General features: G+C 46.7%; 1 pseudogene; it reads left to right on the forward strand.

Moving 5' to 3' along the window:
* LOC134989128 (uncharacterized) overlaps positions 1 to 21336 on the forward strand; it is a 76835-nt pseudogene extending 55499 nt beyond the window's left edge.
* Positions 21337 to 21572: the final 236 nt, after the last annotated feature.

Raw genomic sequence — 21572 nt, forward strand, 5'->3', positions numbered from 1 at the left:
ACTGTTTGGTAGTCTCCTCCCAAATCAGTGCGGCTGTGTCCATATTCCCCCTCTAAGCGGAACCAATTCCTTACCTTCTCCCAGTGCTCCGGCCACAGCCTGGTAACGTCTGCTGGACCTGCTAGTAACATCCGACACAGACGCCCGTCGAGACAGCACTTGTACCGTGGGTAAGCGTTGTTGCGACCCAGCGGAGAGTTGTTGGAGCGACTCTTTCCAATATGCGTGTGAGACGCTGTTAGGAAAGATCACTCAAAAAACATAGTAAGACTATAAAAATAAATCAAAATGAAAGCTTAGGGCTGCCAAACACAGCAGCCCTGTGACCGTGGTCCGACTCCTGCAGCACCAAACAAAAAACTGATTTGACTGAGTCGTGGGCGGGATTACATGGACGAGCCCGGTGCATCCTGGGAGGCCACAAAGCTCGTGATTGATTTGATGCCAATCCACTGATGCTCCATCATATCCCAATGTTATCCTGTGGATAACCTGTGGACCCAGCCGGAGAAGTATCTACTTGCCCAGAACCCAGGGGACACCCAGAGCCAGACAGTTCCTCTTAACCAATCGGTGCTGGACTCTGGTCAATGATACATCAGGGTTAATAACATGGAGGAACATATAACATATACAGTCACTGGTGGTTATTCCCCTGTATCACATATACAGTCACTGGTGGTTATTCCCCTGTATCACATATACAATCACTGGTGGTTATTTCCGTGTATCACATATACAATCACTGGTGGTTATTTCCGTGTATCACATATACAATCACTGGTGGTTATTCCCCTGTATCACATATAGAGTCACTGGTGGTTATTTCTGTGTATCACATATACAGTCGCTGGTGGTTATTCCCCCGTATCACATATACAGTCACTGGTGGTTATTCCCCTGTATCATATATACAGTCACTGGTGGTTATTTCCGTGTATCACATATACAGTCGCTGGTGGTTATTCCCCTGTATCATATATACAGTCACTGGTGGTTATTCCTCTGTATCACATATACAGTCACTGGTGGTTATTCCCCTGTATCACATATACAGTCACTGGTGGTTATTCCCCTGTATCACATATACAGTCGCTGGTGGTTATTCCCCAGTATCATATATACAGTCACTGGTGGTTATTCCCCTGTATCACATATACAGTCACTGGTGGTTATTCCCCTGTATCACATATACAGTCACTGGTGGTTATTCCCCTGTATCACATATACAGTCACTGGTGGTTATTCCTCCTTATCACATATACAGTCACTGGTGGTTATTCCCCCAGTATCACATATACAGTCGCTGGTGATTGTTCCTCCGTATTACATATGCAGTCACTGGTAGTTATTCCCCCATATCACATATACAGTCACTGGTAGTTATTCCCCCATATCACATATACAGTCACTGGTGGTTATTCCCCTGTATCACATATACAGTCACTGGTGTTTATTCCCCGTATAACATATACAGCCACTGGTGGTTATTCCCCCATATCACATATACAGTCACTGGTGGTTATTCTCCTGTATCACATATACAGTAACTGGTGGTAATTCCCCCATTTCACATATACAGTCGCTGGTGGTTATTCTCCTATATCACATATACAGTCACTGGTGGTTACTCCCCCATTTCACATATACAGTCACTGGTGGTTATTTCTCCTTATCACATATACAGTCGCTGGTGGTTGTTCCCCCGTATTACATATACAGTCATTGGTGGTTGTTCCCCCATATTACATATACAGTCACTGGTGGTTATTCCCCCATATCACATATACAGTCGCTGGTGGTTATTCCCCTGTATCACATATACAGTCACTGGTGGTTATTCCCCTATTTCACATAAACAGTCACTGGTGGTTATTCCACTGTATCACATATACAGTCACTGGTGGTTATTCCCCCTATTATATATACAGTCACTTGTGGTTATTCCCCCATATCACATACAGTCACTGGTGGTTATTCTCCTGTATCACATATACAGTCTGTCACACCCCGCGGGCAGCGGCGGCCGCGCTTACCGCTGCGGGTGTCCTGGATGGCCTGGCGTCTCTCCCCTCCGGCGGCCTCGGGGGTCCGGCGTCGGGTCGGCGGGTCTCTCCGGCGGCTCCCGGAGCGAGGGCGCCGCCATGCTGCTTTAGATTAGGTAGGCGGAGCGGGGCTGACGTCATCTGCCCGCTCCGCCAATCAGACCAAGGCGGGAGGTTCAAAGCCAGACGCCGAGCAGGGAGCCGGCGCCTGTGTATCATCGTTCTGCTTGTCAGAAGCAGTGATTTCCAGAGCTCCCTTGTTCCTATTTTCCGCTGTGTCTCCAGTGTCTCCAGTGTCTCCAGTGTCCCAGTGTCTCCAGTGTCTCCAGTGTCCCAGTGTCTCCAGTGTCTCCACGCACCTCCGTGCCTCCAAGCGCCCGAGCGCCATCACGCACCTCCGTGCCTCCAAGCGCCCGAGCGCCATCACGCACCTCCGTGCCTCCAAGCGCCCGAGCGCCATCACGCACTTCCGTGCCTCCAAGCGCCCGAGCGCCATCACGCACTTCCGTGCCTCCAAGCGCCCGAGCGCCATCACGCACCTCCGTGCCTCCAAGCGCCCGAGCGCCATCACGCACCTCCGTGCCTCCAAGCGCCTGAGCGCCATCACGCACCTCCGTGCCTCCAAGCGCCCGAGCGCCATCACGCACTTCCGTGCCTCCAAGCGCCCGAGCGCTATCACGCACCTCCGTGCCACCAAGGCGCCTGAGCGCCATCAGCACCTCAGTACCTCGGCACCTCAGTGCCTCTGTTCCTCAGCACTCCGGTGCCTCAGCACCATAGAACCTCAGCACCTCGGAGCCTCTGCACCTTAGTATCACAGAACTCCAACACCTCAGTACCTCGGTGTCTCAGCACCTCAGTGCCTTCAGCACCTCAATAATACCAGCATCTCTGTACCTCAGCACTCAGCACTTTCACTAGTCTTGTTTTTCAGGAGACCTTCATCATTCCTCCGTGCTTCCTGCTTACCGTCTTCATCCTGTATGAAGAAGACCTACATCCGGCCATCTCTATTGCGACCCAGTAGCGGTTCCTCTTCCCTGTCACCGGAAGAAGCCCCGAGTCCACAACACCCTTCGACCAGGTCAGTGATAGTATACACAGGCCACATGGACCCGGGGAATCGGAACCCAGAAGCAAGTGCCATCCAAGATCTGGTTTCCCGTGTACAGAGTCAGGAAGCGGCGCAAAACCAGGTGATGCGGTATCTCCAAGAGCTATCCGGCAGGTTGGATCAAATTCAGGTTTCCCTGGCTTCAGTAGTTCCAGTTCCAGCTCCAGTACCCACTCCGGCAGTCGTTCCTGTTAATGCTCACGCAGTGTCCGGTACCAGGTCACGCCTTCAGCTTCCCACTCCCTCTCGCTACAACGGCAACCCGAAGAATTGCCGTGGTTTTCTTAACCAGTGCGAGGTGCAGTTTGAACTCCTCGCACACAATTTTCCCACGGATCGATCCAAAGTAGCATACATTATTTCCTTGCTTGAGGGTTCAGCGTTGGAATGGGTGTCTCCTTTATGGGAGCGATCTGATCCTTTGGTTTCCAACTACACTAATTTCATCTCATCTTTCCGCCGGATCTTTGATGAGCCTGGCAGAACGGCCGCTGCCTCTTCAGATCTTCTTAGAGTTCGACAAGGCTCTCGTTCAGTGGGTCAGTATGTGATTCATTTTCAGACCATAGCTTCCGAATTGCGCTGGGATAATGATGCCTTACGGGCCGCTTTCTGGAACGGGCTGTCCGACCGTCTTAAAGACGAATTGATTACAAGAGATTTGCCAGATTCCTTGGAACAGTTGATCTCGCTCTGTGTGAAAGTGGATCTCCGCATGCAGGAACGAGTTGGCGAACGTTCTCGGTCTGATCGGTGCAGATTCCGGGCTCCTCCGTCTAAACCATCGGTTACGACAGCTCCAGACGAACCCATGCAGATTAATCGGTCTCGACTGTCTCCAGAGGAGCGACAGCGTCGGCGTGAGAACAAACTTTGCCTCTACTGTGGAGCCGCGGATCACTTCCTCAAGTCTTGCAAAGCTCGCCCGGGAAACGGGCAATCCTAGCCTGTTCCGGGGAAGTCAAGCTGGGTGTGGTTTCTCAATCTTCTTCAGAAGTGGACTGTTTACTCTCAGTATCTTTGTCTACTAAAACAAAAGTCAAGACCGTTATGGCTCTTTTGGATTCAGGTGCTGCGGGGAATTTTATTTCTCTTTCCTGCGCCCAGAGTTTGGGTTTGAAATTACAGTTGGTCGAACGACCTATTACTATTACAGCCATTAACGGGGTTCAAATTCCTAACGCCTTGATTACGAGTCAGTCTGAGTCAATTCAGCTACAAGTGGGAGCTTTACATCATGAACAACTGAAGTTTCTAGTTATTCAGGAAATGTCTCATGATCTCGTTTTGGGTTTTCCCTGGCTCAGGCTACACAACCCTCATGTCGACTGGGGGTCGACACAAATAATTTCTTGGAGTCCTTTCTGCCGATTGAATTGTCTTACTCCTGTCGTTCCACTCCGTGCGTCGGCCAAGTTGGACGTGGAGTTAGTTCCTGAGGCTTATCGAGAGTTTTTGGATGTCTTCTCGGAACAGGCGGCTGATAAATTACCTCCGCATAGGGCTTGGGACTGTCCCATTGAGCTCATTCCTGGGAAAATACCGCCTCGAGGTCGCACTTATCCTTTGTCGGTTCCAGAGACACAAGCTATGTCTGAGTACATTAAGTCGAATCTGCAGAAGGGCTTCATCCGTCCCTCCACTTCTCCAGCGGGAGCTGGCTTCTTCTTTGTAAAGAAAAAAGATGGAGGGCTGAGACCATGCATCGACTATCGTGGTTTAAATGAAGTCACCATTAAAAACAAGTATCCTCTGCCGCTCATCACAGAGCTTTTCGATAGAGTGCGTGGAGCTCGAGTATTTACTAAGCTTGACTTAAGAGGAGCATACAACTTGATACGTATTCGTCAAGGAGATGAGTGGAAGACGGCTTTCAATACGAGAGATGGGCATTATGAGTACCTGGTAATGCCATTTGGCCTCAGCAACGCCCCCGCTGTCTTTCAAGGATTCATTAATGAAGTCTTTCGGGATATGTTGTATCTGAATGTAGTAGTCTATTTGGATGACATTTTGATTTTTTCTAAGAATCTTTCTGAGCACCGACTACAAGTTAAGGAAGTACTCCATCGGTTGCGCAAGAATCATCTTTATGGCAAGATCTCCAAGTGCACCTTTGAGGTTCCTTCTATTTCATTTTTGGGCTACATTATTTCTGGAACTGAATTGCGTATGGATCCGGAGAAACTTTCGGCCATCCGGGATTGGACTCAACCTCTTTCCTTAAAAGCAGTGCAACGATTTCTAGGATTCGCAAATTATTATCGGAAATTTATAAGAGGTTTCTCTACCATCGTGGCACCTATTACGGCTTTGACTAAAAAAGGGGCTGACCCAAGCAATTGGCCTTCTGAAGCAATAGCAGCGTTCAAACAGTTGAAGACCGCCTTTATATCTGCTCCCGTACTTCAGCAGCCAGATTTCCTAAAACCATTCTTTTTGGAGGTTGATGCTTCCACGGTAGGCATAGGTGCTGTACTCTCGCAATACGCCTCAGATGGGAAGTTGCATCCGTGTGGGTTTCATTCTCGCAAGTTCTCCCCTGCTGAACTAAATTACACCATCGGAGACAAAGAGCTACTGGCAATTAAATCTGCGTTGGAAGAATGGAGGTATCTTCTGGAGGGTGCTAAACACTTAATTACAATTTTTACGGACCACAAGAATTTACTGTATCTAAAGACGGCCCAATGTTTGAACCCCCGTCAGGCGAGATGGGCGCTCTTCTTTACCAGATTTTCCTTTATCATCAAGTATCGGGCTGGAATTCTAAATACCAAGGTGGATGCCCTATCCCGTTCAGTGATGGCTTCCGATGAGGAGAATACTATGGGGAAGGCATTAATCCTCAGTCCCATCTCTATTTCTGCAGCTCCCACTAGGTTGGGCCCTCCTCCGGGAAGAATGTCGGTACCAGTTAAATTTCGACCGAGACTGTTGCAGTGGGCACACACTTCTAAGTTTTCTGGTCATCCGGGAATTCAGAAAATGTGGGAATTTCTGCGAAGATCATACTGGTGGGACACTATGAAAAAAGATGTTCAAGAGTATGTCAATTCGTGTCCTCAATGTGCTCAGCACAAAACTCCACGTCTGCCGCCTACGGGTTTGTTGCATCCTTTGTCCATTCCTAAAAGGCCTTGGACTCTTATCTCGATGGACTTTGTTACTGAATTACTGCTCTCTAAGGGTCATAACACCATTTGGGTGATCATTGACCGATTCTCTAAGATGGCACATTTTATTCCGTTGACCGGATTACCCTCCGCTTCCAAGTTGGCCCTGTTATTTATCCAAGAGCATTTCCGCCTGCACGGGTTACCTCTGGAAATAGTCTCAGATCGGGGAGTACAGTTTACAGCGAGATTCTGGAGAGCCCTCTGTTCAACTCTACAAATTAAGCTCAAATTCTCTTCTGCTTACCATCCACAGACTAATGGGCAAACTGAACGCGTCAATCAGGATCTAGAGACTTTTCTCCGTATTTACCTTTCCCCTTCTCAAGATAACTGGGTGGAGTTGTTGCCGTGGGCTGAGTTTGCCCACAACCATTTTTATCATTCTTCTACTGGTGAGTCTCCATTCTTTATTAATTATGGATTTCATCCCCAAGTTCCGGAGTTGCCCATTTGTCCTCCAGAAGAAGTTCCTGCTGCAGCCTCAACTCTTCGACATTTCACTCAAATTTGGAGCCGAGTTCATGCCAATCTTAAGAGGGTTTCCGGTCGCTATAAATTCTTTGCGGATAGGAAACGACGAGCAGCTCCTCAATATAAGGTTGGTGACAAGGTATGGCTCTCTACCCGCAATCTTCGTTTGAAAGTACCCACCATGAAATTTGCCCCAAGGTTCATTGGTCCTTTCTCAGTGCGGCAAGTCTTGAACCCGGTCGTTTGCAAATTGGAGTTGCCTTCCCACCTTCGAATTCCAAACTCCTTCCACGTCTCTCTCCTCCGCCCCCTCATTCTAAATCGGTTCCACTCAGCATCTCCTAGGCCAACTACTACTGTGTCTGAAGCTGGGACAGAATTTGAAATCAAAGCTATTCTTGACTCTCGTTATTTTCATAAGAAATTACAGTACTTGGTAGAATGGAAAGGTTATGGTCCTGAAGAGAGAAGTTGGATCAATGCTACTGAGGTAATGGCTCCCCGACTGGTTCGAATCTTCCATTCCAGACATCCAACTAAACCCGGAAAGTGTCCAGGGGCCACTCCTGGAGGAGGGGGTACTGTCACACCCCGCGGGCAGCGGCGGCCGCGCTTACCGCTGCGGGTGTCCTGGATGGCCTGGCGTCTCTCCCCTCCGGCGGCCTCGGGGGTCCGGCGTCGGGTCGGCGGGTCTCTCCGGCGGCTCCCGGAGCGAGGGCGCCGCCATGCTGCTTTAGATTAGGTAGGCGGAGCGGGGCTGACGTCATCTGCCCGCTCCGCCAATCAGACCAAGGCGGGAGGTTCAAAGCCAGACGCCGAGCAGGGAGCCGGCGCCTGTGTATCATCGTTCTGCTTGTCAGAAGCAGTGATTTCCAGAGCTCCCTTGTTCCTATTTTCCGCTGTGTCTCCAGTGTCCCAGTGTCTCCAGTGTCTCCAGTGTCCCAGTGTCTCCAGTGTCTCCACGCACCTCCGTGCCTCCAAGCGCCCGAGCGCCATCACGCACCTCCGTGCCTCCAAGCGCCCGAGCGCCATCACGCACCTCCGTGCCTCCAAGCGCCCGAGCGCCATCACGCACTTCCGTGCCTCCAAGCGCCCGAGCGCCATCACGCACTTCCGTGCCTCCAAGCGCCCGAGCGCCATCACGCACCTCCGTGCCTCCAAGCGCCCGAGCACCATCACGCACCTCCGTGCCTCCAAGCGCCCGAGCGCCATCACGCACCTCCGTGCCTCCAAGCGCCCGAGCGCCATCACGCACTTCCGTGCCTCCAAGCGCCCGAGCGCTATCACGCACCTCCGTGCCACCAAGGCGCCTGAGCGCCATCAGCACCTCAGTACCTCGGCACCTCGGTGCCTCTGTTCCTCAGCACTCCGGTGCCTCAGCACCATAGAACCTCAGCACCTCGGAGCCTCTGCACCTTAGTATCACAGAACTCCAACACCTCAGTACCTCGGTGTCTCAGCACCTCAGTGCCTTCAGCACCTCAATAATACCAGCATCTCTGTACCTCAGCACTCAGCACTTTCACTAGTCTTGTTTTTCAGGAGACCTTCATCATTCCTCCGTGCTTCCTGCTTACCGTCTTCATCCTGTATGAAGAAGACCTACATCCGGCCATCTCTATTGCGACCCAGTAGCGGTTCCTCTTCCCTGTCACCGGAAGAAGCCCCGAGTCCACAACACCCTTCGACCAGGTCAGTGATACAGTCACTGGTGGTTATTCCCCCATTTCACATATACAGTCGCTGGTGGTTATTCCCTCGTATTACATATACAGTCGCTGCTGGTTATTCCCTCGTATCACATATACAGTCGCTGCTGGTTATTCCCTCATATCACATATACAGTCACTGGTGGTTATTCCCCTGTATCACATATACAGTCGCTGGTAGTTATTGCCCTGTATCATTTATACAGTCACTGGTGGTTATTCCTCTGTGTCACATATACAGTCACTGGTGGTAATTACCCCATATCACATATACAGTCACTGGTGGTTATTCCCCCATATCACATATACAGTCACAGGTCTTTATTCCCCCGTATCACATATATAGTCGCTGGTGGTTATTCCCCTGTATCACATATACAGTCGCTGGTGGTTATTCCCCCGTATCACATATACAGTCACTGGTGGTAATTCCCCTGTATCACATATACAGTCGCTGGTGGTTATTCCCCCGTCTCACATATACAGTCGCTGGTGGTTATTCCCCCGTATCACATATACAGTCGCTGGTGGTAATTCCCCCGTATCACATATACAGTCGCTGGTGGTAATTCCCCCGTATCACATATACAATCGCTGGTGGTTATTCCCCCGTATCACATATACAATCGCTGGTGGTTATTCCCCCGTATCACATATACAATCGCTGGTGGTTATTCCCCCGTATCACATATACAGTCGCTGGTGGGTATTCCCCCGTATCACATATACAGTCGCTGGTGGTTATTCCCCTGTATCACATATACAATCGCTGGTGGTTATTCCCCTGTATCACATATACAATCACTGGTGGTTATTTCCGTGTATCACATATACAATCACTGGTGGTTATTTCCGTGTATCACATATACAATCACTGGTGGTTATTCCCCTGTATCACATATACAATCACTGGTGGTTATTCCCCTGTATCACATATACAGTCACTGGTGGTTATTTCTGTGTATCACATATACAGTCGCTGGTGGTTATTCCCCCGTATCACATATACAGTCACTGGTGGTTATTCCCCTGTATCATATATAGTCACTGGTGGTTATTTCCGTGTATCACATATACAGTCGCTGGTGGTTATTCCCCCGTATCACATATACAGTCGCTGGTGGGTATTCCCCCGTATCACATATACAGTCGCTGGTGGTTATTCCCCTGTATCACATATACAATCGCTGGTGGTTATTCCCCTGTATCACATATACAATCACTGGTGGTTATTTCCGTGTATCACATATACAATCACTGGTGGTTATTTCCGTGTATCACATATACAATCACTGGTGGTTATTCCCCTGTATCACATATACAATCACTGGTGGTTATTCCCCTGTATCACATATACAGTCACTGGTGGTTATTTCTGTGTATCACATATACAGTCGCTGGTGGTTATTCCCCCGTATCACATATACAGTCACTGGTGGTTATTCCCCTGTATCATATATACAGTCACTGGTGGTTATTTCCGTGTATCACATATACAGTCGCTGGTGGTTATTCCCCTGTATCATATATACAGTCACTGGTGGTTATTCCTCTGTATCACATATACAGTCACTGGTGGTTATTCCCCTGTATCACATATACAGTCACTGGTGGTTATTCCCCTGTATCACATATACAGTCGCTGGTGGTTATTCCCCAGTATCATATATACAGTCACTGGTGGTTATTCATCTGTATCACATATACAGTCACTGGTGGTTATTCCCCTGTATCACATATACAGTCACTGGTGGTTATTCCCCTGTATCACATATACAGTCACTGGTGGTAATTCCTCCTTATCACATATACAGTCACTGGTGGTTATTCCCCCAGTATCACATATACAGTCGCTGGTGATTGTTCCTCCGTATTACATATGCAGTCACTGGTAGTTATTCCCCCATATCACATATACAGTCACTGGTAGTTATTCCCCCATATCACATATACAGTCACTGGTGGTTATTCCCCTGTATCACATATACAGTCACTGGTGTTTATTCCCCGTATAACATATACAGCCACTGGTGGTTATTCCCCCATATCACATATACAGTCACTGGTGGTTATTCTCCTGTATCACATATACAGTAACTGGTGGTAATTCCCCCATTTCACATATACAGTCACTGGTGGTTATTCTCCTATATCACATATAGTCACTGGTGGTTACTCCCCCATTTCACATATACAGTCACTGGTGGTTATTTCTCCTTATCACATATACAGTCGCTGGTGGGTATTCCCCCGTATAACATATACAGTCGCTGGTGGTTATTCCCCTAGTATCACATATACAATCGCTGGTGGTTATTCCCCTGTATCACATATACAGTCGCTGGTGGGTATTCTCCTGTATCACATATACAGTCACTGGTGGTTATTCCCCCTGTATCACATATACAGTCACTGGTGGTTATTCTCCCTGTATCACATATACAGTCGCTGGTGGTTATTCCTCTGTATCACATATTCAGTCGCTGGTGGTTGTTCCCCGTATCACATATACAGTCGCTGGTGGGTATTCCCCCGTATCACATATACAGTCGCTGGTGGGTATTCCCCCGTATCACATATACAGTCACTGGTGGGTATTCCCCCGTATCACATATACAGTCGCTGGTGGGTATTCCCCCGTATCACATATACAGTCGCTGGTGGTTATTCCCCCGTATAACATATACAGTCGCTGGTGGTTATTCCCCTGTATCACATATACAGTCGCTGGTGGTTATTCCCCTGTATCACATATACAGTCGCTGGTGGTTATTCCCCTGTATCACATATACAGTCGCTGGTGGTTATTCCACTGTATCACATATACAGTCACTGGTGGGTATTCCCCTGCATCACATTGTCAAAGTCGAAAAATATCCTGATGCATATGCCTTGTACTAACCCCTCATGCACATGCCCGCTGCGTGTGCGCACACTCTGCCGTGCGTGCACATATCCGCAATTTGCGTAAGATCGCTACGGCGATCACGCGCGTGGTATGCGCATTTACGGTAGAGTTTGTAAGCGTCTAGCGTGCGACTTGATCGTAGCATATTTAACCCATATAGTGTGTTTTGTAGTAAATATTCCCCTAGACAATGTCAGCATGTATGTTTAGTTTAAACTGTTCCTGGACAGAGAGATTCCTCTTTACATGATAGGAAGGGTCAGACAAAGGTTGAAAGGTGGTGTCTAGTATCCAGCTGTAGGGTATTTTAAGAGTAACATTCCGATGCTAGTTAGGAAAGGATCGCTCGCTCCTGCGTATAGTTATGTACAGAAGTAGATTATGAACATTAACTGTATTTGCTGTAAATTACACATGCGGCGGGAATCCTGAGGATACCTCCCACCAGAGCAGTTGGGGAAAGACACAGCCCACCTGTTCAAATCCACCTATGACCTTTGCTATAATGTGGAGACACATCCCTGTGTCCAATGAACAATGAGATACAAGGTACCATTGTATTGTGAATGTATGTTGTGCTATATAAAGACCACCATTGCCTGGCCAGACACACTCTCTCTGAAGGCTTTCTCCCTGAATGCTGAGGACTGGATCCAGGTCGCGCATGCGAATCATCCCCACGTATGTATTATTCTCTGTAGCCATTTTGTTATCCATTTTGTTCGCCATTTGTTCCCATTGTGTTCTCATTCTGTTCGCTCTTGTTTGCGATTGTTCGCTATTGTATGTATTATTCTCTGTTATTCTGTTTAGATTTCCATGTTAGTTTGTAGTGTATAACTTGTATTGTGTTTCCCCTTTTCTCTAAACCATCCACGGCGGTGTTAGAGCTGCTGTGGTTTTTAAATCCAAACCAGGTCTTGTGTTTTCACTGATTACTGCAAAGGGCTTTTCTAAGCGTCTTAATTGCTCAAACCGCATACACCTTGTTAAGGTTTCTAATCGTTACATCATTACAGTACTTGGTTATTAAGGTTTAGAGTATAAGTATATTCTCAATGTGTTTTATTAGCAAGGTTTAAAAGGCTATCCACTGTGTGTGCGCCCGCTGTGTGTAATCCGTACACTCAGCGCAGCGTGTGTCCGCCAAGTGCGTACCACGTGAGGGACTCTGTACGCAAATAGCGTACAAAGTGCGTAGCACGTGCACGTGGTCTAGCGGCCATAACGGCTCCACGGTATTAGTATATAGCTTCATGTTTAAAGGTAATAATTGACATTATCAATTGAGGGCTCGTCCGGTCCTCCTCTTATCCGCAGCCTAGCAGGACAAGGCAGACTTTTATCTATCAGCAAAGGGCGGGAAGGTAGTATCCCTTGTTAGCCGTTTGGTGGTCGGGGATACAGTAGTGCTGATTAGATAAGCGTCTGCTCCGCTTGGTTTGTAGGGATGCTGGTGGGATCCGGATCCGAAAGGTAAAAACGTAAAGCTATTGTTTTTTAAAAAATCTGTGAAATTTTTGTTTGGTGCAAATTGCGCACGCAACACACGCACACACCTGTATTTTATTTGTGTACTCTGCATATCTATTCGCTTGTTGCCATTAGCATTGATTATTAGATACATTTTGACCCGTGCTGAGAAATTTGTTGCTATTTAGTTAAAAAATATAAAGTAATATTTAAGGGAGTATATGTAAAACACAGACGCAGCCTGGCCCAGTTATAAAGGCTTATACAGGAGATACTGTGTGGTGTGGGTAAGCGATTATAGTTGAATATCGTTTACATTTATAGAAGCGTGTTATTTGTATTACTGCGGACGTATCCGGCCTTTGTACACGTGTCCCGGACAGCGTGCGGGACTGCGTACGTAGCGCAAAGGCCTACACACGTGGCGTATATTATGCAACGTGCGTACAGATACGCCCACTTAATACAGATCACACGATAGCATTGTTTTTGTTTTGATACGGTAGCCACGCGATAATAGCACAAATTGATCAGTATCCAATATTTAGTTTAAAAACACTTTTTTTCTGTATTACCTCTGGGGAAAGCTATCAGTTAACAGGAAATGATTTTTCTGATCAGAAAACTATAGAATGATAGTGTGGGCTGAAAAAGGTATGAGTGTATTGAACCCCGCTTGGTGGGCTTGATGGTCTTGGTGATCTTGCTGAAGCTTGGTGAAGCACGGTCTAGGTGAAAACGTGCGCGTACGGTCCAGGTGTACACGTGCGACGGAGTGTGATAAAAGTTTTCGTGGTATTACGCTTCGGCTGTTGTGGAGCACAGAAGAGACTCCAATGATCCTACCATTTATAGATAACAAGTGTCTATAAGTGGTACGATTGGACCGCACGGTTGTATGTGTAAACAATTGACGGAACATGATATAAGGTTGCATATTCGTGCGTAAATCTTATCCTCATACGCGTTGTAGTGAGCACATGCAATCGTGATTTGTGTAAAATAAAGGTAGGGCCTGCAACGGCTACACGAGTCTGCTAGAAGGCGGACCGGGGATACCCGGAGCAGAAGAGGCTGGTGGAAGAGCTTAGAGAACTTCCACCGTGGACTACTGTGTTTGGTGCATTTAAGGAAGTTTTTCTGTGTTAAAAAGGTCCACAATGGAAGCCAAGTGCACAACACAGGGACGTTTAGCAGTTAGGGTTCAGACTGCAGAGCTCAGACCCTGAGGGTCGGCTCGATTAGTAATGTGGGGGAAGTATGGTCCCCACACTGAGACCTTTTGTGATGAATGGACACGAATGACTGTGGGGGATAAAGCACCATTTCCTGGGATAGGTAGTTTTGACTCAGAGGTATTGCATAATCTAAGGCTTAGGATCTGTCTCATAAAATCCCAAAAACAGAGGATCAGACACACAAACTGTTTACATTTATGGCAACGAGAGAGTGATATGCAGAGGGAATTAGCTTACACAGCTGGTTCTAACCCTAGCAGGAAACTGATAGCAACCGCACCACCACCGTACATTACAGGAGAGATAATGGCTACAGAGAATGACATACTGATATATGATAAGAGTGCACTTAATAAATGTATTAATGACAATAAGAGTAAACGTAATAAATGTGTTAATGACGATAGGAGTAAAACTGATAAATGTACAAATTCTAACCCGTGCAAGTTGTACCCCATGATAAACTTCCCTCAGGATTACAAGCAAGAAAGTGAGCCCAGCACGATGTCGGCACTTTCTCCAGCAGCCACCATAGAAGACACCCAGGTGGGCACGGCCCAATCGGTAAAGGCAGTAATAAAGCCCCCTAACGGAGGGTCAGGTGAGGTCGTGTCCACAGGTAAGTACGGTATTGTACATTGTGCACAGACAATTGCACCTCACATTGTAGAGTCAACACAAGATGGTGTAATTGAACTAAATCCTGTCAGGGTGATCACAGTCCCCAATGGGAGGACTGACGCTCTGGGAGTCACTCCCGTCAGGAACATTGCAATGCATTGTCCCTGGTCCCGGACAGAATTAAGGACAATTATGTTTGAATTTCCCGATCCCAGGAGAGATCTAGCCGCATGTCAAAGGTTTATTAAAGAACTAGGTAACGCCACCAAACCCACAAACAAAGATTGGCGGACAGTACTGCGGGCATGTTTGCCCTCTACTACTGACCCTTTAAAATTCATTTCTGATTGTAAGTTAGATGAAGAGAAACCTCTCACTGAAGAGTACAATCAGGAAAATGTTAAACAAATCAACATGCAATTAGGAGTATATTTCCCAACTGTTGTCAAGTGGAACAAAATTTTCTCCATTAGACAAAAAGAAGGTGAAACTGCTTCTGATTATTTCCATCGAGCATCAGAGGAAATGGCTAGATACACTGGGATCGCGGACATTGGGGGTCATTCCGAGTTGTTCGCTCGGTAATTTTTTTCGCATTGCAGCGATTTTCCGCTTAGTGCGCATGCGCAATGTCCGCACTGCGACAAGTAAATTTGCTATGCAGTTAGGAATTTTACTCACGGTTTTTTCTTTGTTCTGGTGATCATAATGTGATTGACAGGAAGTGGGTGTTTCTGGGCGGAAACAGGCCGTTTTATGGGTGTGTGCGAAAAAAACGCTACCGTTTCTGGGAGAAACGCGGGAGTGGCTGGAGAAACGGAAGAGTGTCTGGGCGAACGCTGGGTGTGTTTGTGACGTCAAACCAGGAACGAAAAGCACTGAACTGATCGCAGATGCCGAGTAAGTCTGGAGCTACTCAGAAACTGCTAAGAGGTGTGTGGTCGCAATTTTGAGAATCTTTCGTTCGCAATTTTAAGAAGCTAAGATTCACTCCCAGTAGGCGGCGGCTAAGCGTGTGTAAAGCTGCTAAAAGCAGCTTGCGAGCGAACAACTCGGCATGAGGGCCATCGAGGAAAGTGTACATCATAGAGAGGTAGCGGTGTCCGTATTAATGGAAGGTTTAAAAGAAGTGTTGAGAACAAGGGTACAGACCACTCAACCTAACTGGAGAGGTATCTCGGTGGCTGCATTAAGAGAGTCCGCTATTGATCATGACCGTAATATCCAAAGAACCAGGGAAGCACAGGGAGAGTGGTTGATGGTGATGAGCATCCAAGCACTGGAAGAGGCATCAACTCGACCAAAAACCCCGGCCCCTGGCACATGGAGGAAGCCAAGGGTTTGTTATCTGTGTAAAAGGGAAGGGCATTATGCCAGCAACTGTAACAGCACACATAAAGTCAGACCTCCTAGACAAGAACACGAGCAAAGTTATGACACACTGTATGACACACGTAATTGTAATCAGGGATCATATAGGAAAAATTTGGGCCGCACCTATAGTCTGCAGCCAGTGAAGTTGATTGTTAGCCTTGATAGTAAGCCTGAGGTTACAGTCGGTGTAATTGGTAGGTCATTCCTTGTAGACACAAGGGCGGCCAGGTAAACCCTGTGATTTATCTTTAAATGTTTCCTCTTCATCTCTGACGTTCACCAGCAGAACTACAGCTCAAACGTCACATGTCTACTTGGTCTTTTCAGAGGTCTACCCAACCCCAGTATATCTTACCAGCATCATTGTGCCTGGCCACGCACAGAGGGTGGAAATACTGGTGGGGGAGACTGTGCAGAGATACCGATGGACATGTTGGTGTGACAGCCTGATGGTGAATGGAAATCTGACAATTTTTCTCTTTTTCTATTATTCTTTTTCTTTTTGTTCTTTCATGTTCTACGGATGGTATGTCACACAACAGTTAAACAAATGGTAATGCAAGATTTATGCTCCTTACAGAAAGATCGCTGATTCAGAAAGAATATCGTATCACTGAAGTGTTCGTTTTGGGAAGACTGAGAGGCAGCACTGTTGAGACAGCACCTGAGCAAGAAGAACAACAAGACTAGAGGACAATTATCGTAACAATTTTCTTTCCCTCCTAAGTATTTTCTCTACCCCCATTACCACTCTTTCTTTCTCCTCCTGCAAGATGGACTTGCCCCAAAAGACTGCATTCCGTGTTTTCCTGTTGACCCTGTTGTTGACCAGAACAGTCTGTTTCGGTGAGAGTACCAGAGAGGTCGAGAGAGGATCTGGAATGGGTTCTGATGACAAGGATGGATTCGTAGAATTCCAAGAGCAACACAATCACCAAGCAAAGGCGAGTATCAGAAAACGATCTGGTAGTCATGACACTAAGAGACATTGCGAAGGATTGTTAGCTGAAGAAAATTGTATCTGTAGGACTTGTGAAAACATAGTTGAGGACGGGTGGATCCAGAGATGTCAGTCCAGCCTTAATATCAACATGGACCGTCATCCATTGAGTGACTATCACTCATTAGTGGGTAAGATTTTAAACCAAACGGAATGCTGGGTGTGCTCACAAGTACCTCAAGGTCATAGAAAGTCAGGACTTGTGCCATACGCTTTAACGATAGATAAGTACTTGAATTAAGGGGTGGGAGACCGGTGGACAAGAAATTTTAATATTTCTAAGCCTCCTAGTTTGAAGCTCCACCAATATCATGAGGATAGGTCCTTAATATGTTTTAACATTTCCAATCCCCGAAAGCCGGGAAATTGGGAAGTGACATGGAACAACCAAACCATGACATTCTCACACAGAGCCGATAGAATGCCCGTAAACTCAGAGCTTATACGCCAAATAGCCAACGGTGGGAGATATTTTCAGTATAGGTACACTCTAGGAAGTAGGACCATGCGAGTTGGAGAAGTATCACCAGCATACTGTGCGCATATCATACAGCCTGATACGTGTACTAGACAAATGAGAGAGTTAGGGATAGGATTTTTCACCTGGAAGGTTTGTAATATGGTGATGTCATATTCTGTCCCATATGTCCTCCCCGATGATGCATATTTCATATGTGGGAGGAAGGCGTATAAGTGGCTTGCCCCAAACTCAGAGGGATTGTGTTACATTGGAAGAGTGTTACCGGAAGTAATGACCATTACCCATGATAGAATGAAAGACGTTCACCGCAATGCTCAAGCTCCTTACACTCACACCCATTACGAACACATTGTTAAGAGACACCTTATAGATAGGACAGAGCATGCAGCCTCTGATTTGATCCACGAATCCACCGGGATTAAACTCCTACTCGCGCTAGATATCACCCGTACCGCCAGAGGAGTTATAAATTTTAGGTATATAACTGCGCTAGCGAACCTGATAGACAATATCACCGAGATGTATGATGACACCTTCAGGTATACTGGGAGAGAATTGCAAGCTTACAAAACGGAACTGATCCAGCACAGGATGGTTCTCAATTACACCACAGCGGTGACAGGCGGGTATTGTGCCACCCTAGCAACTCAGTATGGCGTGAAGTGCTGTACATATATCACAAACAGCACTGATGACCCAACAGAGGTAATAGATCAAAAGATGGACGATATCTTGCAATTAAAGTGGGAGTTCCGAACGAGGCACAACCTTACCCTTACTTCTGTGAGTAATGAACTGACCGGCTGGGTTTCATGGTTGAACCCACGCAATTGGTTCTCAGGTTTAGGAGAATGGGCTCAAAATGTTATCGTTAATGTAGGGAAATTTCTCTTATGTATCCTAGGAGTTGTCATAATGATTGGTTTGATATTTAGATGTGTTCGGATTTTAATGAATTGCAAGCGCAGTACCAAATTGATGAGTTTAAGGAGCGACGGCATTGTTACAACAACTGGTTTAATTTATGACCCATCAATCGAGACAATGTTGTGATAAAATGTGAATCCACAGTCCGTTTCTTTCACCCGTTTCTCCTTTGGTTTTCTCCAAGGTAAAAAGACATCCACCCGGAAGAAGATTTTGATGCACATTCCTACAGACCATTGATGAACTTTTTCACAGACCTTTGATGAACTTTTAGAGACTTTAACTTTCTAATGGACACTTGAAAAACTTTGCTTGCCATTTACAGCAAAGATACAGCAATCCGGACAAGACATCAACAAGACTTCAACAAGACATCCAAGGACAATCACATACGTTATCATATGAATGCATTTATAACGCATGTTTCTTATCTTCATCTCTGCGATCTTCAGGTAGTGACACACATAGTCGACAGGTAATATAGGTACATATATTAGCACTCACATATTTTCCCCCTTCATGTATCATCAACTAATGTGCACCCCATTTGTTGGAGCTATAAGCCGAAAAGAGCTCGGTAGAGTTTGTTAGCCCACTTACAGACCCTTAATACGGGATAAGGATTCACTGTATACTTCGCAATACCTCGAAGCTTGTACGGCACGATGATACATGACCCCTCAGACATGAATTTCATACATACATGCTTTTACTATCCCACTAGGTCATACATTTCCCACCTTCTCCTCTCCTCCCCACACCCAATCATATATAGGTATTTCACAGTATTATGTATTTTTCTGCTTAAATTGTTTAGATAGTGGCAGTTATTGTTGACTGCCAAAGGGTGGACTGTCAAAGTCGAAAAATATCCTGATGCATATGCCTTGTACTAACCCCTCATGCACATGCCCGCTGCGCGTGCGCACACTCTGCCGTGCGTGCACATATCCGCAATTTGCGTAAGATCGCTCCGGCGATCACGCGCGTGGTATGCACATTTACGGTAGAGTTTGTAAGCATCTAGCGTGCGACTCGATCGTAGCATATTTAACCCATATAGTGTGTTTTGTAGTAAATATTCCCCTAGACAATGTCAGCAAGTCTGTTTAGTTTAAACTGTTCCTGGACAGAGAGATTCCTCTTTACATGATAGGAAGGGTCAGACAAAGGTTGAAAGGTGGTGTCTAGTATCCAGCTGTAGGGTATTTTAAGAGTAACATTCCGATGCTGGTTAGGAAAGGATCGCTCGCTCCTGCATATAGTTATGTACAAATGTAGTTTATGAACATTAACTGTATTTGCTGAAAATTACACATGCGGCGGGAGTCCTGAGGATACCTCCCACCAGAGCAGTTGGAGAAAGACACAGCCCACCTGTTCAAATCCACCTATGACCTTTGCTATAATGTGGAGACACATCCCTGTGTCCAATGAACAATGAGATACAAGGTACCATTGTATTGTGAATGTATGTTGTGCTATATAAAGACCACCATTGCCTGGCCAGCCTCACTCTCTCTGAAGGCTTTCTCCCTGAATGCTGAGGACTGGATCCAGGTCGCGCATGCGAATCATCCCCACGTATGTATTATTCTCTGTAGCCATTTTGTTATCCATTTTGTTCGCCATTTGTTCCCATTGTATTCTCATTCCGTTCGCTCTTGTTTGCGATTGTTCGCTATTGTATGTATTATTCTCTGTTATTCTGTTTAGATTTCCATGTTAGTTTGTAGTGTATAACTTGTATTGTGTTTCCCCTTTTCTCTAAACCATCCACGGCGGTGTTAGAGCTGCTGTGGTTTTTAAATCCAAACCAGGTCTTGTTTTTTTGTCTGATTACAGCAAAGGGCTTTTCTAAGCGTCTCAATTGCTCAAACCGCATACACCTTGTTAAGGTTTCTAATCGTTACATCATTACAGTACTTGGTTATTAAGGTTTAGAGTATAAGTATATTCTCAATGTGTTTTATTAGCAAGGTTTAAAAGGCTATCCACTGTGTGTGCGCCCGCTGTGTGTAATCCATACACTCAGCGCAGCCTGTGTACGCCAAGTGCGTACCACGTGTGGGACTCTGTACGCAAATAGCGTACAAAGTGCGTAGCACGTGCACGTGGTCTAGCGGCCATAATGGCTCCACGGTATTAGTATATAGCTTCATGTTTAAAGGTAATAATTGACATTATCAACATATACAGTCGCTGGTGGTTACTCTCCCGTATCACATATACAGTCACTGGTGATAATTGCGCTATATTACATGGAGTTACTGGTTGTTATTGCGCCATGTTACATATCCTTGTTATCCCGCATTGTAGCTATGCCTATAAGCTGGACGCTGGGCTGTACCCGGAGTGCCAGTTTGTGTATGACCTAGAGGTCCCAGAGTCCTTCCAGCCAGTTGTTGGAGACGGAGAGGTGCAGGAGTTTTATCTGTGGCCCCTGGATAAGGTAGGTAACTGCCCCATCCTGTAGTGACGAGCAGACCCCTCACCTGAAGTCTGACAGTATCTCCCATCTACAGGTGAGAGCGGCCATCGCTACAGAAGAGTTTAAACCCAACTGCGCTCTGGTGATGCTGGACTTTCTCCTGCGGAGGAGTCACATACAGCCGGACACAGGTAGGTGCAGTGTGGTCCCTGTGTGCGGGTAGGGTGGCTCCATCAAGACCGTAAAATCACATTGCCTTCATCATGCCCCTTATTGCAGGGTGTTATATTGAGGACAGAGGACAAATGAGAAGAATTAGCAATTTGCAGCACATAGGAAAAAAAGGGAACAAACTGCAGATGTAATAGGGGAGCACAGTGACTGGAGACATGAGGTGGCTGTGTGTTAGGAGGAGGGAGGTCTGTGGTATAGGGAAGGATGGGTACTGGGGCGCCTAGCGTTTGGGGAAGGATGGGTACTGGGGCGCCTAGCGTTTGGGGACGGACGGGTACTGGGGAGCCTAGCGTTAGGGGACGGACGGGTACTGGGGAGCCTAGCGTTAGGGGACGGACGGGTACTGGGGAGCCTAGCGTTAGGGGAC

Source organism: Pseudophryne corroboree, chromosome 2 (genome assembly GCF_028390025.1).
Source record: "Pseudophryne corroboree isolate aPseCor3 chromosome 2, aPseCor3.hap2, whole genome shotgun sequence".
Lineage (NCBI taxonomy): Eukaryota > Metazoa > Chordata > Amphibia > Anura > Myobatrachidae > Pseudophryne > Pseudophryne corroboree.